At 38.2% G+C, this 22,081-nt stretch overlaps 1 protein-coding gene across 7 annotated transcripts in view; it reads left to right on the forward strand.

Moving 5' to 3' along the window:
• Positions 1 to 22,081, forward strand: part of UTRN (utrophin) — a 391,112-nt gene that overhangs the window by 261,389 nt on the left and 107,642 nt on the right. The window lies entirely within an intron of this gene.

The raw sequence follows: 22,081 nt of genomic DNA on the forward strand, positions 1-22,081 counted from the left end.
GCTCTCTGGTTTTGCTAGTTCTGTTCTGGTTTTGTACATAACAGGGTATTGATTCCAAATATTTTTTGACAATAGACAACTCTGTTGCACCTACACCGTATCTTCATTCATGCAGAATGTGAAGTCTGTCTCACTAACTCTGATCAGTAATCAAGTTTGGATGTATTTGCCATTGGACAAATTCATTCTAGTAAAGCTGTTTCCATCTTATCATATTTGTTCTTCTGTATGGTGTAAACAGGGAAAGAGAATAAATGCAGCTCTGTATAGCTAATTGCATAACAACCAAGTTCCCCTCCACCAACACAACACTGTTGTCTTTTCTGCTGTGGTGTCTAGCGAGGGCAAAAGTTGAATTTAGGAAAACCCTTAGTAATACAGAAATACTCACTTAGAATACTGTGAGGAACTACAGAAAAAGTAGCCTGACATGAGCAGCACTTTTGAGACTTAAATCCAAAATAGAAGAGCTTAAGGAAATCTGCATATATTTCTCCTTAATTTAGTCTTTTAAAATACAGTTATTAGCATAAACTCAGGATCTTTGTTTCTTGAGAGTTCATCTCTTCCTGTTCTTATCCACTTAAATCATCATGCTCTGTTTGTAGGCACATCTGCTGTCAATGTTTTATAATGATCAAATGGTGGATTGCTGGTGCCAAAGAGCAATAAAAGACTGGAGCAAATCCAAATATGTGTTGAAGGAGGTCAGTGGGAGGTGATAGATCTCTCCAGGTCATTTTCTAAGGGTTTGTGTCTCATGTTAGATTATAGCATATGTATGATGATAACAAATAAGACTGCTAGTGCCTGTCATTTGAAGATCTTAAATTTATTTATAAAAATGGTAGCTTTTACACATCATTCTGAAGTAGAAAAGTATAGGAGAAGTGATGCTGGATTGCTAATTTGGGTCACTGGCGAACTGCAGCACTGTGAAGGAGAGAACACTTCTGGGTGGTTTAGTCCTTGCCGTTATGTTTAAAGAATAACAGATAATTTGTTATGTGTTGAGGTTAAGACTCTAATATGTGCATTGAGGAGCTTTTAGAGGTTATTCTTTCATTTTTCAAAAAGGCAATATTCTTGCAATGTCACTGTGAGTATTGGATGTATATGTCCCAGTCCAGTATTTAATACGAGCTGTATTAATGGTCTGCAACAGCACAAAGTTAAAGCGACACTGTGGATCGCATTGGGTTTTTTTGTACACCTACGCAAGCAAGAGCACAGCGTTCAATTGTGGGTATTTCTTAGATGATGACTGGATGATTATTTTGTAACAGTTATTTTGGTAGGGACCAAGAGATTGCCATATATTATGTGATGCTACTGTGCCATACCAAACACGAATTATTAGCACGTGGCATTTCACTTTCTCTTGAAGTCTTGCTTATTAGTCATTGCCAGAGGAAGGGAGCTGGGCCGCAGTTGTGTCCATTGGTTTCATTCTCCATGGAAGCACTTCACTGCTGTTTCTTAGCAGGAACTGTTCATTCCTTGCTGAAGCTGCAGTTTACTAATAAACTACATCAAGCTGAAAGGTTGTGCTTTTTCAGGTAGAAAATGAGAAGTGGAGAAAAGAAGCCCAAAATAAAACCCAAACCCCATTTGGAGGTCCTTCTTCTGCTTCCTCAGCATAATTAAGTGATTGGTTGGTGTGGTTGGGATGTTGAATAAAAATGCCCTTGGTTGAGGAACACATAAGTTTTATGCCTGTGACTTTTTTTTTTTTCCCTCCTTTTAAAAACCTTATGCCAAATCTGCCCTTTCAGCTGATTTGTCGTAAAATAACTTTATGTGATTCTGCCCTGTCAGTCGCCCTGTGCCTTGTTGGGGTATCACTGGCTGGTGTCACTTGCTTTGCATTTAAGGTGCTCCTTTTAGAATACGCATCCTGTGTTAAGCTGAAAGTTTTCAGTGGAGATTTGAGGTGCAACTGTATCAGATAAATATTGCAGAGATATGACTTGATTTCTCTCCCTCTCGAGGATACACGTTGAGCTTCCGCGGCACCACATCAGCTGGCCTTCAAAAGGTTTTCCCCGGGCTTCCCTGAGCAAGGGTTGGGTGCCTCTGCTCTCCTCTTTCTGTTAGTGTCACATCTGAGCATTGCTTTGAAGTTGTCCTTGTGCAAATTGAGCAGTTCAATACCTCATTTTATCTCCACTTCTCTGTGATCCCTTAGCTCTTATTTCCAGCTTGCTTACCTGATCTTGTCCCTGCTGGTACTTCAAAACGTAAGTGATGAAATAGTGGCTCAGTTCTGTAAGATGTGTGCCCATTATAGTCTCATCTCCTGCCCTTTGTTTTTCTGGGTGCTCAATCCTTCTTGTATTAGCATTGCTTTTTGCCTCTAGTTATTCAATAATCATTCTCCTTATTAACCTACCTTTTTTTCCCCTCAGATACATGAAATGATGACTTGTTTGCATCAGCTTAATGGCACTAATTTTATTGCTCTTTGCTTCTCTTAGTATCTCCCCTACTCAGTGCTTGGCTTCAGCAGTGCTAAATAAATAAGTACAGTACTGTTTGGGTTAGCTCACATTGTTTGTGTGCTACCGAGGTCTGTTTGGACAGGAGGAAATAAATGGTTTGCAGTTTGATTTTTAAACTTGTTTTTGTTTTAGATATCAATCATTCTCCTATGCTTTAAAAACAAACACCCACAGCAACGTTAGACACCTGATTCAGCGCTACAGGGCTACAGATTTAGAGTATATTTTCCAGATTAACAGACATCTTTCAGGATGTAGCAAATATTTATAAATTTTGGATGGATTTTTGTGTTGTTCAGCCAAACTTCCATCATCTGTAGTAGTTCATAGTCTTATCACAGACTAAATGCTAAGCACAGTCAAGCAGGGAGCACATCCTGTCTGGGTGTTGAATTGTGCTCTCTGTCTTGCAGGGGGCAGGGCAAGAGGAAGCTTAAGTAAGGGAGCATGAATTTCCTATTTTAATTATTGTCAAAATGTCTTTGTCTTTGAGAACGGGCTGTGGTGGCAGTCCCAAGAGTACTGGAGAAGTCACAAATGCTTCGGAGCACCGAGAGGAAGTTTAAAAGTACTTGAGTTAAAAAGTCATCTGTATGAAGTGTACCTATAGCTGAGACTACATTAACACTCCTGAAATGTAGAAAACTCATCTGCGAAAGTACTGACACAGGGAATGGCTTAGAAGGAAAAGAAAGTGAAGGCAGCTGTCTTTTCAGAGTTTATTGACAGTGTTTTTTCCGTAATTCCAGTTTCTTATGGTTGCTTGTCCTTACCAGCTCAGGTTTTCCCTTTCGTTCTGTTCTTTCCCAGTCTTCCTTATGAATATTCATTTAGGATTTTAAAGTGTGTGATGCAAATTTTGATCAGCTGCATAGACCACACACAAAAAACTAAAACACCAAAACCACCAACCACAAAAACACTACCCCACTCCACCCCGCAAAATCCCAAAAGACCACCCATATGTGGATACCCTATTCTGCCGAAAAAGAAAAGCTACAAAAGTACCATGAAAAATCAGTGGGCTGGTTTAGTGCATATGGGAATACCTAGAGTCACGCCTGTGTACCAGAGGAGGCGATGCAGGTGCTGACACCTTGTTCTCTGGAGATGCGCTGAGCACTTTGTATCTTGCTTTTCCACTGGAAGAGTTCCCTGACTGTAGCTTTTTGGAAGTGTGCTTTTGCTAAAATACGAAGACTGCCTATACGATATAAGTCACTGTGGTTTAGCTTTCAGAGAGAGAACAGGACGTTTCAAATTAAGCAGAAATGGGTACCCTCTCGCATAAATCCTGTTGGCATCTGTCTGCATAAATGAACAAATGTCTAGCTAATACTAAATAATGCATGCGTCTTGGATCACAGAGATGCTTAACTTAGCTTCGTTTGAGCTCAGAATGAATTGGCCAAGGACTTGTGAATGTTTGATTGGTAACTTTATGTCTATGGATGAGTCATTAATACTTCAGACACTCTTCAGACTTTTTGGGGTTGCTGTCTGTGTATTTCACGTCTCAGATTTGGTTTGTTAAAGTAACCAAACGCTGAAAGTTGCAAGTGTTTCTTTCTGTTTTATTTAGCTATTGCCACTTGATCAAAAGTGTTAGCATAGCCAACTGGAAACTGCTTTGTACTTGTTGTTATCCTTCAGGGTGCCTGTAATTCCATTGTTCTCTTTACCAGCAGGAAAAGTCTGTGAAGAAAAAACGTGTTTTCTAGCCTTAACTTCTCTGTGCTCTTTCCATGTACCTGCCTGACTTCAGGCAATGGACTTATTCTTAAATCAATTCCTACTTCATTATTCTAGATTTGTTTTTCTTGGATATTTTCTATATTAAAATAATTTTCCATGTTAGGAATTATTAACGATAAGAATGAGAAGATGAATATTATGATATTAGTGCTGCCCTAACCTATGCTTTTAATTATAGTCTAGAAAGGACTTTATTACTTTGTTACACATCTCATGACGTAAGACACGAAGCATGCAGAAAATCTGTGCTGTGTAGAGGTGGTCAGCGATGTTGCTCAAATATTAATTTTGACTGAGATGTGAGCTGTGAGGGGATGAGAAAGCAGAATTAAACAGTCTGTGGTTGGAAGAGGAGGGTCAATAGAGCCTTTTCCTTAGAGGAAGAGCTTCAACCTCGTTCGATGGACAAGGGTGCGATTGAAGCAGGAGCTTGAGCGTTCTATACCACACTGCTGTGAAGTGGCTGTTCAAAGTAAAGACATGTTTTCAAAAACTATATGCTCTATCAAGGGAAGAAATAGCCTCCCCACTAGTCAGTCGGCATTACTGAACAGTTTGAGAGCTGCTTAAGTAATCTTGTAATGGTTAGGAGCCTTTTAAGGACTCTTGAAGTTTTAAGTGCTCTGCATATTCGAGAATCCTGAACATTGATTATTGGTGAAAGAGAGAGATTGTACTGTACAAAAAAAATTGTATTGTACAAGGACAGTACAGTTCATTAAGTTTTAACCGTGACTCTTTTCTTTGAGGTGTGTTTAGGAGGAAGAGGTGGAAATTGTGGGTGGGAATATTTTGTTGCAGGAAAGGATGAGTGTATTTAATGCCTAAAGTTAAATGAGAGTTCTCAGGTGGACCCATTTGACTTCAAGCTTGCTAAGGATTTACTCAAACTGATTTGTGTGTTACACGAATGATTCAGGTGTGTATCATTCCTGGGCTGTTCCTCCAAAAGAATGATGTGTAAACAAAAACATGGCACAAAGAATGAAGTGTTAAATGAGGATGTCAGTGCATTATATTTTTAACTTTGACAAAAAAAATGTTTCTTCTGGCTGTATTTCAACTTGTTCCCAGAAATGCGGTTGTCTTGTGATAAGTCAGGGAAGTTGCAATAGATCAGTACTTAAAATAATAAATAACCTGGATAACGAAAGAACAAAATATTGTGTCACTAATGCAGAGTAAACCAGGTTGTCTTACTGTGGAAAAAACAATTGATAAGCACTTTTTCAGTACAATAAATAAAATGTTTCTGTGGGGTTGCCTTTTTAATGCTGTCATTTTGGTACGGGTATATATCAGTATATACATCTCACGTTGCTGTTTTCTTAGGATCTAGTGTCTTGTTTGTTTTAAGTGAAGACTCCTATGTAAACTTCTACGACATCACTGAGTCTTTTTCAATCCACTGAATAAAGCCTATTCTTCTTGAAGGTTTATAGTTATCCTCAAATATCTAAGAGAATGTTCTGATATTGCTGTGTAGGGAAATACATGTGACAGAAATCAGGCTTATGCTGCAGAAACTGCACAGTGACCAGCATTTCTCTCCGTCCCTTAAATGGCTGCGACAAGTCCAGTACCTCTTTGTCTGGTATCTTCTTGTCTCGCATCCCAAAAGACCACTCTGTTTCCATCATTATTAGTAGTAGCCCATCTACTACTAATGAAATCTCAGAACACCTTGATGCACTAGGATGTACCAGGCTGTCTCTTTCCACTCCTGTGTCTTGGGCTGGAAGACCATGACTGCCTGACCTTCAAGGGTGAGCCATATGTGCAGCCAATGAAGGTGATGGAGCACAAGTGTATTGGTGACCCATTTTTAATCTCTACCCATAAGACAGCTGCTGTATTCCCTTAAGTAGCTCTGTTGTTCATCTCTCTGCATTGTTCTGATGCCACTGTATCTTTATGGCGGTGTAGTGACTGGTATTGCATGTGATACTGAGTTGCATCAATGTTTTATACTGTAGTAAAACAATGTTTTTTTGTCTTGCCTTTGTGATAATGATCAACATTTTATTGGCTTTTTATTTTTTGGTTGCAGCTGCATATTGAGCAAATTATTTCAGACACCTGTCAGTGAAACTTCCAAGGCATTTTTTTCAAAGCTGTAACTGCCCAGAAAAGTGTTCAGGGATGCTGGTACCTGAAACATAAGGAAGTATATCGACAGATGCTCTGATGCTGGATCACAGAAATGGACTGGTACAAGGAAATGAGACAGGACATTTCTCTGAATGCAAATATTTTTTTGCTGAGGTCTGTTTTTCCAAAGGCAGAATGCCAGGAAAAAACCCACTGGCACAGCAGCAGCGAATCTGTTTTTCCAACTGCAGAGAACCACCAGAGAGCCACAATGATACAGTGCCCATTGCCATAATTTTTTCAGGAGCTTTCCTAGCCTGTATCAGGTAGAGCTGAAAATTGTTTGTCCTGCTCAAACCTTTCTCATTTTGAAACCAGCTGGAGATGCTTTCTGTAGAATTTCAAAATCTTCTCAGGTCTCCTTGATTTCTCTGTGATCTGTTTTGATAAATTGGACCACTAAGAAGAAACACACTGTATTTAGCAAAGCTGTTCACTTGTCATTCAAGGTGTGGAATTGAGCTTGCAGGGATTACTCCAAATCTTTTAAGACCCTCTTTACATAACTGACACTTTTCCATATGAATTTTGTGCGAGTGCTAGAGAGTTTTATCCTCTTTCATCGAATGTTGTCAAAGGGCAGAGTCCCCTCTGCATCATTCTTTTGGAGAAAACCGAACAGGAGTTAATGATACGCTCCATGTGCTTAAATATACAGTAAGAGAGAGACTGCTGTCACTTCAAAATCCTTCTGGAACTTTGTCTGTATTTGCAGACATGGGCTGGCAAAGAATCCATTGTATTTTCTGTTAAGGATATCTTCATCTAGATCTTGCTTCTTGTTGCTGCAGGCAGACTCTTTAGGGGAGAAGAGTATTTATTCCAGTTAACTCCTGAACTATTGGATCCTCAGTCCCTTCTTATTACAGCCAGTAATCCACCCTAGGAACATCAGCAATAAATTGGAAAAATAGCGTTGTCATGGCAGCCGCCCACTCCTGTTTTCATGCAGATTCTTGCGATTAAAGGCTAGGCTTCAAAATGTATGTACAAAATAGGTGAAAGAATGGGATTCTGCTTTTTCTTGCATTTTGGTTAGTTTTCCTATTTTTGTTTTGTTGCTTTTTTAGAATGCAAAAGAAATGAAAAGGTAGGTATTGGTATAATGGGCAAAGTAACCTTGCAGGGGGTGTTTTGTTTTGGTTTTTTTATTTACAAGAACTCTTAACCTTAGCTATTAGGTGTTCCTAGGAAGTTCCCATACATCTGTATCTTCTGACCTGGGTTTCAGTGAGTTTCTCTCATCCAGGATGGTTAGTCTGAGAGGCTGGGAAACTGCTAGGAATCTTACTAAAAGCAGCTTTGTTTTCTGAAGTTACGCTCTTTCAACTTTAGCAGGCAAATGGTGTCTAAACCTGAAATGGTGCTTAAAGATTTGGAGCTTTCTTGTTAGGAAAACTGCTGGAGGTTATGTTTGTGCTAACACAAGTTAGTTCAGCGGTGTGCTTCAGAAAGGTGTCATACTGGGTTTAGGATTCCTGCTCCTACACTTTCAGCTGCTAGAGGTCCTTACGTACTCCTTAACAGATTTATCCAGACAGGTTAGTTGTTACGGGGAAAAGAAGATTGGGTTTTTTCTTTTAATCAGATTTGGAACCTGAATCCTCATCTTATGAGGCCAGTAACATGGCTCCTTTTCCAGCATCACTTAAACTATCATCAGTTGTTGTCCACATCAGATCTGGGTACTCTAAGCATCAATAATTAGGTATAAGTACAATTCCTCTCTCTAGCGCAGTGCTTGATAGGCCTGCAATATCTGCAGTCATTCTTCATAGAGTTACTGAGAACACTTTGTTTTAATCATCAGTTTACTGAATTTTATTGAGCATGGTGTGATTTAGAAAGAAAGTATTTGCTTGTGCAAGGTGGCTGTTTCTTGCTTGTAGGGTTTGGGTTTTTTTGGCTTGTGTTTTGGTTTTGGGGTGGTTTTTTTAGGCACCTCTTTCTGGAAGGGAGTGCCATGTTGTCCTTACGATCACCCATTTATTACTAACAAGCTCTTTTACATGCTTGGTTGCTCATTTTATAATTTATTCCTCTGTAATGCGTGAGGACATTTTAAAAGCATCCTGTGCAAAACCAAAGATTTCTCGAAGGTCCTTTCTGTCTTGTTGTTTAATGATGATGTAACATTATGTCAGGGCTATAGCGAAGTGACTGTTTTCTAAAGTGATTGCAAGCACTGTATATTAACGGGCTGTGAAGCTTTGTAGCCCGCTCTGCCAAATAGAGAATACGCGTGCAGCGACTTCTGTGACATGAGCAGCCTCTTCTGGTTCTGCAGTGAATGAAGATCAGCCCTACCTCTAGTTTTTGATTGTCGGAGACACTGCACTGACATGGGATTGTGCTAATGATAGGTGGCTGTTGTTTGGGTATACCTACACACCGCTTCTCTGCAGGACAGATTTCAGGGGCGTATAGGAAGCTGCATAGTTCTGTCGAACTTCTAGCCAGTGTGGGCTGCTACTTAAATGAACAGGCATAGCCTGTAGTGAGAGAAAACACTTTAAAGGTCTTCTCAAAGAACTTAATAGCTGCTGATGCTAGTAATTTATTTGTTTTCCAGTATGGTTTTCATCTTTTAGGCCTTTCTTGTTAAAATAATGTGTAAATGGAGAGGAAAAAAATATTTATGCCAATGTTTGATGGTGTAACACAATAAACCAATTTTATTTCCCAGTTAGTTTCATAACATTGTCATTTGCGATTTGGTTTTTGCGAACAAGTATTTATAAGCTTTAGAGAGTGGTAAACTAAAGCCATAAATCATTAAGTAAATGTTCTGATACATTTATTTTCACTTTTGTTTGAAGTTGGAGTGAGTTTTATACATTCCTTCTACATTACTAAGGCTTTTTTTAGTTGAAAAGTCCTAATATAGGTAGTACAGTAGATTAAAAAACCCATAGAAGATTACTTCTCCCTTGAAGGATCTGGTTTGCAACTTACAGGCTTGAAGAAGTAAAATTTCTTGATTAATAAAAGGACTATGCTTACAATTTTATAAACAGTCATTAAAAAATGCATACTGTTATAAATGTGTGATTCACTTGGGTGTAAATTAAAATTGTCAGCACCAACAGAGACTTCAGTGATTGAATCAAATCATTACTTTTAATGGTATATTTTTCATTAAGTCAGTGAAACAGGTCAGCAAGAATTTAGGATTAGCAATAATACAAGAGAGAATAGAAAATGAAATAGTTTTAAAGAAATTACTGTAACAAATACATAACTTTTCTGTTAAATATCACTTCAGGTCATCGTCTGAAAGTTTTATTTATTTTTTTTTCTCCCTTGCTCTAGGTTTTATACATTCTATATTCATTCACTTTGGAATCAATGTGATATGAAGTCTTTTTTTTTCTTTTTCCTTTTTTTTTTTTTTTTTTTTTTAAAGTAATAGCAATTTATACATTTTCTCTTTTGCGGTTCCATCTCCTTTTTGGGTGGTGAACCTGCCTCGGAGAATATAGGCTAGAAGTTTGTGTAAGCTTCCACTACCTTAAAGGGATCAGATTCAAGCCAGGGAAGAAGCCCTCCAACTTGAACAAGATGCGGAAAATGTAACGTTTTTGTGCTCTGAAAGACAAGAGGGAAGACTGATGTGAAAATATTTTTATCATCAAATAAATGCAAGGGAGGCGGAGGGTGTCATTTTTAGATAATTATTGATGGTGTCTGACAGTTGTGCCCTGTGCATTCTCTGCACGATTTTGCATCTAGAGTTTTGAAGCAGAGAGACACTATGCAATGCTTCACGCTGCCATCAGCACTGGGATTAGCGTATGCCATCACGCTGGGTATGGGCGCCCTCAGGAGCCTCAGTGCCCGATATAGGAACGAGTCCCTAGGTTCTGACTAAAAAGTAGACTCCAATTAACCTTTTTTTCCCCCCTGCTGCAGTAGTGACTCAGAACCCTCTAAACTGGGAGCAAAAATTATTACTGAACAGTTGTAACCTAAATATTGTATCTAAGAAGTAGTGTTTTCTAAGTTTACTAGACTTTTTCTAGAGCTAGGTGCTTAGTAATCCTGGCAGCTTTTTGGTATAAATAAAAATGACTGAGAACTTGGGATGATAATATTTCTCTTAATTGTGAGGACTTAGAAAGTTTCTAGGCTTGAGTCATTAAAGCAGGCAGTGCTTAGCTTTCATACATAGAGCACTATTGATCTGTTGATTCATTTTCAACAGCACTTTTAACATATGTAGAAATCGACATATTTTTCTAGTTAAATAAACAGAGAAGGGAAATGTATATTCATCATAAGGATCGGAGAGTTCTATTTCAATATTTTAAAATTTAAGTCTGTTATGCTTTTGACAGAGGCTTTAGCTCCAAACTGCTAATGATTTCAAGGTTGAGACAAAAAATGTAGCCAACAGAAGCACTGTTTGGTTACTTGTCAAAAATGCCTGGAGATAATCTCCTCCTGTGAAGTTGACAGAAAATACTATTTTAATTTTTTTTTTTATTTTTTTTTGACATTGTAAAACCTGGTGATGCTCTTTTGGGCTGTTGGAAGAAAAAGAAAGCTGAAGGAGGTTACTCTGCTCCATAGGTAGCTAGAGAAGAAATTATACAAGCATGTGGGATTTGCTTGTTTTTTTTTTTTCCAAAGTCCTACTTGAGTGGCACAAGCTGGAATGTGTTGAAACTGTGCACTTGTTATTTGCAAATACAAGGCTGTATTTACAAACTATAACAAAGTCTGGAGTTAATAAAAAGTGAGGGAAGAGGGAGAAAAGCAAAAAGCTAAGAATAATTGCATATAGTGACAAAATCCCCTGTGTGGACCTATGCTCTTGGAATAATGAATATGCTCATAATGTCCTTGCTAAATTAGCGTAAACTGGTGTTTGGGTCCAGGTTGGTCTAATTGAACAATGTGCTTTTTCTTCTACTGGAATTCTAGATGGGAAAATACATAATCAATTTCTTTGTGTATTTTGGCATGTTTTCCCATAGTGTCTCTCAGAGGTTTGACAGCTGTCTGTCAGTTAGCACCGCTTAACCTGCACTTAAGAAATTTCAAGTGTAGCTTCTCCCTAGGCAAATCTCTGAGAACTCTTCTTCACCTTTGGCCAACAGGCATCATGCCCTCGCCCTCCTCTGTGTGTGAGGGAATTGCCCACATCCACAAAATTTGGCATGTCAGGCCTTGGAGGGCTTCTAGAAGTTGTAAAGAGTTGTACATAGCCTTAAACATAGTTTCACGTAAAGCATGATCAGCGTCTGCATGTTCTGCTTTGCTTCTGTGGCTGTCCCCAGAGCCACAGAGAAGCTGTGCCACCGTCCGGGTGCATGTACAACCAGCCCCACGTGGCAGGCTTCTTCCCCAGGGGAGAAGTAGGAGGCAGAGGAAGCACTGACAATCTCACAGTCTTCCAGTGGTAATGCAACTCTGCAAAGCTCTATCCTGCTGAGGTTTTAAAAGGTTGAGAAGTCCTGAATCCAGACTGAAGAGGGAAGCAGCATGTTACTGGCAGAAGCATTTTCCCTTGCTGAGGAGTGTTTAAAAAGTCTGTCTTTATATAGTTCTCCATTCTCTGTGGGTTCCTGGTGATCAAACTATTTCCATTTTTTCTTTCATACGTAACAGATAGGTCATGTTTATCCAGCAGTGCAACACAGATACCTATGCTAGTAACAAATGAGTTTTTCAGTAAGAGAAATTAGCCTATGTAGAGATCTAGCTGACAGCAGTTGTAGTGCTCTTGCAGCATACACAAACTCGAGCACTTTCACACTACATTTTTTGGTTCTGTTTAGATATTCTCTCTTTAGTTCATTTTTTGTATATGAGGAGGAGGATGACTCCTGTACAGAATTTGAAATTCAGTGCTCCCATATCTGAGTTAGGTACAGTCTCAGCTGTGGAAAGCTGGGAGTGAGGCACTTGAAGGCACTTGAGCCCAGATTCAGACAAATACTGGGATTTTTTTCCTTCCCTAACTGAGAAACTTCCTTTATGGCATTGGTGCTTCAACATTCCTCATTTTAGTGCCACTTTCACAGATGTAGCATAACATTTTTGTTGTATTTCCTGAACTTGAAAAGGAGTGTTTTAGAATAAGCACGTCTTTAACGCTTATGAGGTAGACAGTAAATAGATGAGTATACAAAATTGAAAAGCTACAAGGATTTTCACCCATTCAGTATTATGGATGTGTTGTTTGGCTTGTTCTCTGAGTAAAGAGGAAGTAAAGGAAATACAGAACAAATGTTTCTATTCGTTGCATTTGACGGACATTACTCATTGAAAGTATAATGGACCTTGGGGGCAGAAGAGTACCCAAGCTTATGATCAGGCTGCCATTGTCACTGCAGCAAAGCTTATTGTAACACCTTGACTTTTTGAGTAACTCCGTTTGCATCCTTAATATTATGTGTACTTTAAAGGAAACTATTACTTCGGTAGTGACAAGGTGATCACTGCTGGACATATACAAATATAAGCTAGCTGAAAAGATGCTTGTAGAGTTATGTATACCTAATTTACATCCAATCTTCCATGTCAAAGGGCTGCACTGAGAAACTGAGCTAAAAGATCATAGAATCGTTTAGGTTGGAAAAGAGCTTTAAGATCATCAAGTCCAGCCATTAAGCTAGCACTGCCAAGTCCACCACTAAACCATGTCCCTAAGCACCATGTCTACGGGTCTTTTAAATACCTCCAGGGATGATGACTCAGGCACTTCCCTGGGCATAGATGAACTACTATTTGCAATAATAAATATACAAGCCCAACCCACACTGCTTATTAAAGAAAAGGCCTAAACTCTGCTACAGCTTTTCTTCTGTGAGCGTTGATAGAGGTGCCCAGTGATGTACTGTGGTGGTACTAGCCTTTCTTGGAGAAAGGAGCCCAGTGAAATGTTCCTTGAAAACTACGTCTCTGATATTCAACACTTAGTTCTGTGTTGGTGCTCTGCAAAGATGAATTCATTCTGTAGCGATGCTTGATGTCTGCATGGAGGTTCTATGGGAACTGACCACATAGCGGCTTCTACAACATCAGTGATGTGCAAGCAATGAGCGTTTTTCTCTGTCACGCTGTATTTGTAACACTCAGAGGTGGCTCAGAGTTCGGCTACAGTGAACAGAGCTGAGCAGAGAGGAGGTGATGTGTGCAGGCAGAGAGAAACGTGTCGAGGAGTCTGAAGCTACAGGGCAGTCATGCTTGGTTGAAATTACTCATTTTCAATAGGTCAGCCTCATTTGGGATGATTTTCTGATAATCTTGTACTCTTCTGTATGAGCATGCACGTAATGCCATCTGACATTTTTGGCTGCTAAGAGATTCTTAGTCCAGTGAGCATAGTTGCTTAGCTGCAGTTACTCAAAACCTTTTTTCACCCGTATCTTCCTACTTATGTTTTTTTATGGTGGTGGTGGAGCCCCACTGGAAGAGGAGGAAGAATTTATTTATCTTAACACTCGACCTAAAGTTGTGGAGTAAACTTACATGAAGGAATGGCTGATAGTAAACACAGCACAGTATTTAAAGGAAACAAGCAAAACCCCATGATATGTTAAAACAAAGGTAGTTTTCTTGCTGGGAGAAAATGGAAGAACAAATGCAGGCCAGATGTGAATCACATTGCTTAATGCTATCCTGGAAAACATTTGGGTAATAAGATGATGTGTGTGGCCTAAGAATGTCTCTATATAGAAAATAAACTTGCTTACCGCATTTTGATTATACTTGTAGATGAATGCAAAGAGATTTCTAAGCAAGCAATGACTTCTTTCCGAAGTTAGAAGCACTGAAGTTAGAGCACCTCATTACTAAATACAATATAAATGAACAAAATAAGTGAAAAATCCTTTTCCGTTTTTAAAATCTGTATTTATGGTGTACATTTTTTATTAAGGGTTTCTGGGGTAAGGGACCAGCGTATAGGTGTCCTGCTGCACTGCTTGTTTGCTTTAAGCTGATATTTACATTTCTGGTAAATATTGTTATAGATATGTCAGAATATTCTCTGTTACTCCTAATGGCATCCAGTCACTAAAACAAATTCTAGTTTTTGGTTTTAAGACATTCCCCATGTTGGTTCTTAGTGTTATTGTTTATACTTTCAGCGTTTTAGTTATTGCTTCTATTTCTCACCATACCTTTACTAGGTAATTTTGCCGTGGCATACAGCTTGTTTCCAAGCATTGAGGACTAAAAATAACCATTTGATTACGTGCAATTTTTGCTGCTTAATGCAAAATTGTTTATGGTTTCAAATTCTTTGTTTCTAAAGAAAAAGAAAGCATTTTTAATAGATGCTGGGTTTACTACATGTAAAACAATCCAATTCTTTGCCTGAAGAGCTTAAAAAACCAACCAACCAAAAAACAAACAAAACAAAAAACCCACACTTTTCCTACTGGAGAAACAAAAGAAACAAAACGGAGAAAGGAAATGAAGTGAATGAACACAAGTAATAAGTTTTGTGATCTAACATGTCTGCCTTCTGTGGGAAGGCATTTGTGGAGCTGACTTAACTTTAATATGTCTTTCTTCATGGAAGTATGCTTTTGAGGAGTAGTCTCTGTCACTAATTGACCCCAAATTAGTGCCAGTTGTATTAAATAACTTCTTTCTCCTAAACAGAAAACCACTATGTAGTCCTCCAAAAAAATGGTTAATGACAACATTTGCAATAAGGTTCAGTAGGGCTTTTTTTCCCCCCAAATTACTAAATACTCGTTCTTATGGAATTATTTTAAATCAAGGAATATGGTTTATGTGAACAGCTATTATAAGAACTTGTGATGGGTAAAAATAAAGGAAAGATTTCTCTTTGGTGTCCATGGATGTTTTGAAGAACTTTCCCTGGATTATTTTAATTTCAGATTTTTCCTACTAAAAAAAAAGTAAGTTAAAATCAAATAACAAACTCAGTTGGATAGTAGGAGGGCACAACCCTGTAATTAGAGGATTCAACACAATTTGCAAAACACTGACAATTTTCAAGCAGGTTTACCCAGTATTTTTTATTAAATATATGTATACTGAATGACCAGCAATGTTTTAATCCTAGTTTCTTATTGGTAGGGTTGACTGAAAGCAGCTATATATTTTTTGCTTATCTGCTTAGTTTAATTTACAGGTCCAGCTGGGTTTTCTGTTGTTTTTATGAGACGTTGTTAGATCACCTATTTGAAAATGCAAAGACCTAGCAAAGCCCTTGTGTTGGACAAATGTAGTTTGCGGAGGCAGAAGTGGAACGAATAAAACGATACAGACTATTGCATGTTTTGGCAAGTTTGGATGTTTCCTGTTTGACAAGGGGCTAAAACTCCCATCTGAAGTTTTGTTTGTTATTTGTTTTCAGTGTGATTCATGATGAGAAAAAGTCTTCTGCTCCTTAAAACAAACACACACACACGCCTGACCCAACAAAAAAATACCCCAAACACACCACAACTACGTTGTGACACCTACTGCATTGCTGCTGTGACATAGAATATGTGACATGTTACAGTTGGGGCTTGATTTTTTGCTTTGCCTTTTTTTCTTTCTTTTTTTTTAATGCTATTGCCTTCTATGGACATGGCACCAGGTGTTATATTCTGCTCTTTCATGTGGCCATAACTTCTGATGGTGACTCGAACCAGCTGAAGGACGCGACTAACCAGAGGAAAACAGTCTTGTTGCCCTTAAGCTATTCCTTGTTCATGTCTCTCCCAAATATGCCTGGAAAATTGTCTGGAGTTAGAATATTTCCCATCTCAAAAACTGCTTATTTTTTGCAATGGTGGTATTACAGTAATTTTTCCCTACTAGCAGGTGTTGAAATACTAGCACATGATCCAGAGACAGGAAATTTTGGAGAAGTGACCAGAAGAGATCCAGTATAATCTGTCATATCACAGCAACCAACTATGTGGTATAAGCTTTACACAGACTCTGTCAGTTTAGGTAGTTTTGAAAATGGGAAGCTACAGTAGAAAATTGGAGAGCAAAAAGAGACAAGGAGGGGGAGAGGTAAACCTTGGTAAGCGAGAAATGATTAGGCAATTAGGGAGAGGGGAGCATGTAACAAACCATGAGATAGATCATAATGCAAGCATAATAAGGAATTGTGGTTTGTCAGGGGAAAACTTTCTGTGTTGAACTCTGACAATTTTGAGTCATTTTTTTTCCCTAGTTTGAGCATCATTTGGTTGACGTGACTTTTGCAGCTGGTGACACAGGACCTTTGTTCTGAGCCAGTGTAGCTGCTCTTCTGCTGCCTGTCCCCGACTCTGGTTTTCTGCTGCACAGGGAGAATCCATCAGTAGAGGACAGATTGTTGACTGTTTAGCAATTATTCAGTTGTCTGTCTAGACCATTTGCTTCTGAAATGAAAACAAAGTGACTGTTTCTAAGAAAGAGGAGTAATGAGCTTTGACAGGATTTCTGCTTCTGAAAGGATTTCCAGTAGCAGTCCTCTGTCATGTATGCATACATGCACAACCGAACCCAAAAACCAGAACAGGAACATTAGAGGTAGTCTCAAATTGCAACTGGTCTCTAACATTTTGCTGCTTTAGCGTTCAGCTGGGCTCTGGTGCTTCCTCCCGCAGAGGGGGAAATATTCCTCCCCTTACACAACTGTCAGACAGGAGATGCTCCTCTGAGACTTTTTGCAGTGATCTCACTTTTTGGAGTATTTATAATTCATAGGTGATGTCATGTAGTACAACCCTTCTCTTTGATGACAGCAATTCATCAGTGTGGACTCTGGTGTACACTTGCCCTAAGAAGGCTGATGTTACAGGAAACCTTTCTCTTATGTGAGACGCAGGCATGCTCACAAAGTGGATTCTAGCTTCATATGTGGAACGGGTGTTGATAGTGCTGCATAACATAAAGTTGTTCTTGAGTGTCTGGAGTTTGACCTGCAATTACTAAAAATCTTTCTCAAGACCTCTGCAGTAATGTGGTAGGTACTGTTTAATAATAAAGTAGCTTATGAGACCAAATAGATTAGACTTGCCCCGTTGATGTTTGTTTGAAGAAGCGCAGAGGAAATGTTAATCACCCAAAATAAGTAAAAGGTGACCTGAGTTTAACTACTCTTAACAACAATGCAGCACCCGTGTTAATGTTGTTATACCATGTTAATGGTGGTATCATCTCAGTTTGAAGCAAGAATTTTAGGGCCTGTTAATGCTGACAGTTCATCAGTGCTCAGTAATAATACAGGCTAAACAAACCCAAGCCTGTCTGTTGCTGGCAAGCAAAGAAAGAGGAATTTCTCTCTCTTACGTTGAAGAGGTAGATGGTTACCATTGCGTGGTGCAGGGAAGTAGTGCAAGACACTGCAGATGTACGTGGTTACTAGTGCAAACAAAATATTTGAGTGCTCTAGCTAAATTAAGTAATAAGCCATTTAATATGCAGGAAATGTTTTGTGTGTCTTGTGTCAGGCTGGAGGCCTTGTGTGTTTAGAATGCATTAAAAAAAAAGTGTGGGGGTTTTTTTATCTCTCCTCCACCTTTCCCTGTGAGTATTTTTCTGACATAAAAAGCAGAAGTTATACCAGTTGCTACCCGTAAAGAAGCAATGCGAATTTGACACTCTGACAGTGTTTCCACCATAACCTCGTTTGTTGAGGTTTATGTAACTGAGTAGTAAGACTTGTCCAAAGCTATACTGTTATGTGCTCTGCACTGCACAGTTTCACAGTTTGAAGCTAATTAGAGTTAGCATCGAGGACACAAATTTCCCTTGCTTCTTCAAAGGAGGTAAAACTTTGAAGGCTGTGGAAGAAATGTAACTTCTGTTCTGTAGAGAGCTCTACAAAACAGTTTCATCTGAAATGGAAGGATCCTTATTTTGATGATTTATTGCCTTGTCTTGAAGGTAGATTTTTAGAGAGTATAATCTCCTTAAATGCCTTTGAAATAGACTCACTGCAATGCTTTATTTGGCATTGTACAGTGATGTTTTCCTATGGGGCTGTTTGGGGGTTTTTTTTGCACACAATTTAAAATGGCATTGCATCTTTGCTGATTTCTTAGTGTCAGTCCCCTTTGTCTCGACACCAGTTCTTGTACGTGTTAGAATAAAGGTTCTGGTTTGTCCCTAAGTTTCATATAACTGTTGTCCTGTTTTTGACAGGAGCGAGTAGCAGAGGTTTTGGTGACAGGCAAAAGAAAATGGAGCAAGCAGAAGGGGTTACTTATCTTCCCACCTTCTGTCGATCAGAGATGTGCATGAATGTTGGATTACAGAATCCTCAAAGACTGTGTCTTCAAGAATTTGAAGCTGGGTTCTTCATGAAAATCTATGATGTGTTTTTCCCAGAGTTGCATAGATAGTGGAGCTTATTTGAATTCCATATACTTAGAGAATTAAGAATTGTCTTAAAAATTATTGACAGTTCCTTTTCATGCTAATTCCACAGATACCGTCAAATCATGGAAGATGCCTTCAGTTTGTAGACACTGCCAATATTCAACATTAAACAAATCCTTTGTACTGATAGGAATGATAAATGATTTTCACATACTTCACATAAAATGGCAGAAGGTCTCTCATTATTTATTTTGGCATACATATCTAAAGCATCATGGTTGGGGGACTTCTTTTTTTTTCCTCTAAAACAAAATTTAAATTTCCAAAAATATTCAGTGGAGTTCACAGATAGTAAAAGGTTGTTACTGTTGTATTTTTATGATAAAAAAAATTGTGGTAGCAATGGAAGCCAACACGTTTTCCTAAAAAGAAGAAGCTGCTTTGAAGATGGAGGAATGAGACTATTGGGGTTTCCTGCATAATACTGTTTCCATTTGGTTGGCTTGGTTTTATGTTTTTGGGGTTTTTTTAAGTGTGCTCCAGAGTTTCTGGATAACACGTTAATGTTAAAAATCTAGTAGTTATTATGAGGTTGAACTTGTTAAAGCCTTTGTATCTCATGTCAGATTTTTAAATCACTTTTGCCATCTAGTCACTTGTAAAAGAGAAGCCCTTATTAAAGTAGACTCCATGTCCTGCTCAAGTGATGGAGACAGGAGAGGTGGTATAAAGTGATTTTGCTCTAGATGAGGTTCTGTCCTTTCAGCTAATTCTAAAAATATATGAAATACAAAATAATTCTGAAGTCATTGCTACATCACGACCTGTCATCTTTCTAGTCTGCTGGTATTAGTCCATGACAAAGCAATACCTGGATGCCTGAAAGGAATGACTGGAAATGCATTATTTGTTAAACTGTTCATTGTTAAGTTGTTGGGTTCTTATGGGAATATATCTCTTCAGTAGCATTTCTAAAACCAGTAATGACAGTAATGAGTCAAGAATAAAATGAGAAGTTTCAAATTGCTGTTCAGTTTTCCTTATCTCTGGGTTGCGCTTCGGTGTGCCTTTCCTGAAGTAAGGAGCTCATCAATACTACATAACCTCATCTTTCATCAGTGATGCAGAGAACTTGCTGCCTGTCTGGCCTCAAATGTTTTTGAAGAGCAGTAATTGTAGGACTCAAGTGGTTTCATTGAGCATATTCCTGTTTTATAATTCATTGGGGCACAGTGAGCTGTATGTACATGTGTTTGTGTCCTACAAAAAAAACCTGAAAATATTTCTGTGGACTGCGTAGATGATATGTAGATGGCATTTTTTCTTCTCCGGTTTGTCTGAACCTTGGCCTAGTGTTCAAGGGTATTTCATTTTTGAAGTGCTGTTATTTGGATTTATTCTAAAATGGAGGATTTGATTGTCTGTAATTGTTAAACACAAGCACGTGTGTTAACATCACAACTTGCTGGTTAATCCTTTAAGAATAAACTGTGTCATCATCTTCTCCAGGAAAATCCAAACCAGAAGTTGCATGTTCATTTCTCTTTCTGCCCTGCAAAACTAGCCATGACTTTCCTCAGAGTAGGGTGTTGTTTGGTTGTTTTTTTGGTTTTTTTTTAAAGTGTAGCCTTTCAAGGTTTTTGATACAGCATAGTTGTCATCTTTCCATAGCAAAGGTTGGTAGGATTAATTTTCTTTCACCAAAAGCCCATTGTAGTCCTCTGATGTAAAACTGAATGTGTATTTACAAGGAGTTTGGCATTTGAAAATTGGTTCCACTGCTAGCAGGATGATTACTGCCGTTGTGTAAAAGTAAATACTTTTTTCCATCACCCGACGAGTAGAAAGCTTAAAGAGCTTCTCTCTCTGTCTCTGTCAGACTCCACACTCTGACTCAGGCATTTTTGTTGTCTCTGGGATGCAACGTGTATGAATTCTTATGTTAAATGCTGATTAGGTGATTAGGTATGTTAAACAGATTTATTTTTTTTTTCTAAAAGCACCATTAAAAACATTACTTTTTTCCTGTGCATAGCAATGTAAAACAAGAGTGTTTTAATCTAATTCTTTTGTGCAGTTTTATTCAAACCATCAAATTTAATGATTCTCATGCCCTTTTTTAGTTGTCATATTACAACAGCTTTAGACCAAAATATGCTCAGTTAGCTTAGTAACTACCTGGATGAGCAAAATAAGTGTTGTATTCTAGCAGGTTTTGTTCTGTTTTGTTTATATGATGCTTTTATTTATTTTTTCCATTAAAAAAATAGAGCACATAAAAACAAAAGAAAAACTGACTGCTCTCCCTTTAACAGCCCTGGTCAATGTTGTCATTGGTAGGAGAGAAGCTTAGCCATAGTACCTCGCTTGGTACAGTGAAATGGAAAATAAGAGTTGAATAGTCAAAAAAATGTCTTTCTTGAAGAACGGGAAAGGACCCAACAAAGCAAGTTCAGTGGATATGTGCTAAGTGTGTAACAAACCCATCACAACAGGGTTCCACTAACCTTTTTTGAGAAATCCAGAATGGCTATAATTCTGAGGACTTCAGTAATTCATTCAGTGGGGAATTTGTGTTAACACACTGAGATCCCTGCCTTTTCAGATTGCTTTTTTGTAAAGAACAACAATCATATATTTTTAGAAAAATTGTTTTGAAGATGTCTTTGGCAACAGCTCAGGGATGCACAGTAGGGTATTTTTTCCCACGTAGTTAGTTATAAATCATATTAAAAATAAAAATAAAAAAAGCTGCAAGAATTTGATGCTTTCCAGTGCATAAGACTATGGTCTGTCAAGCCCTCCAAACTTCTCAGGGCAACAAAGGCTTGGTTATCGTTGACCTAGAAACACAAATAACAAAGTCTCATTTCAGTGGGCTAGGAAATATGAAATCCAGTTACATAAGATTATTGGTGCTGGAAGACATATTAATGAGCATCATTATGACTCACTTTTTGTAACCTTTGCTCAATTAAGCAGTGTGTCCCTTCATCCTTAGTTGGATTTAGATCCTGTAGCATCTCTAGGGAATGCAGGATTTGCAGCAGTTCTTTCTTCAGAAAAGACTAGAGAGGTTCTTTCTTGGCAAATCATTAAATGTGTGAAAAAAAAAAATTATTTTAATTTTTAAGAAAAAATGTAGCTTTGTATTCTTTAGTTCAAGAATACCTTTTTAATGTCTTTTTTGATACAATCTGTATAAAAATTAAGCTTACCTCTGCTATTACGGTGTAGCATTGGATTCTTTTCTGGTCCACAAAGGAGTCCTTTTAAAGTCTCTGTAAGGGTATTGTAAGTTAAAACTTCCAAAACGGGCTTCAAAACGTCTTTTTCTGATTTTAAAATGCTGTTAGAAGAAAATGAGGAAAATAGACTTC

This window comes from Chroicocephalus ridibundus, chromosome 3, assembly GCF_963924245.1.
Source record: "Chroicocephalus ridibundus chromosome 3, bChrRid1.1, whole genome shotgun sequence".
NCBI classification, from domain to species: Eukaryota; Metazoa; Chordata; class Aves; order Charadriiformes; family Laridae; genus Chroicocephalus; species Chroicocephalus ridibundus.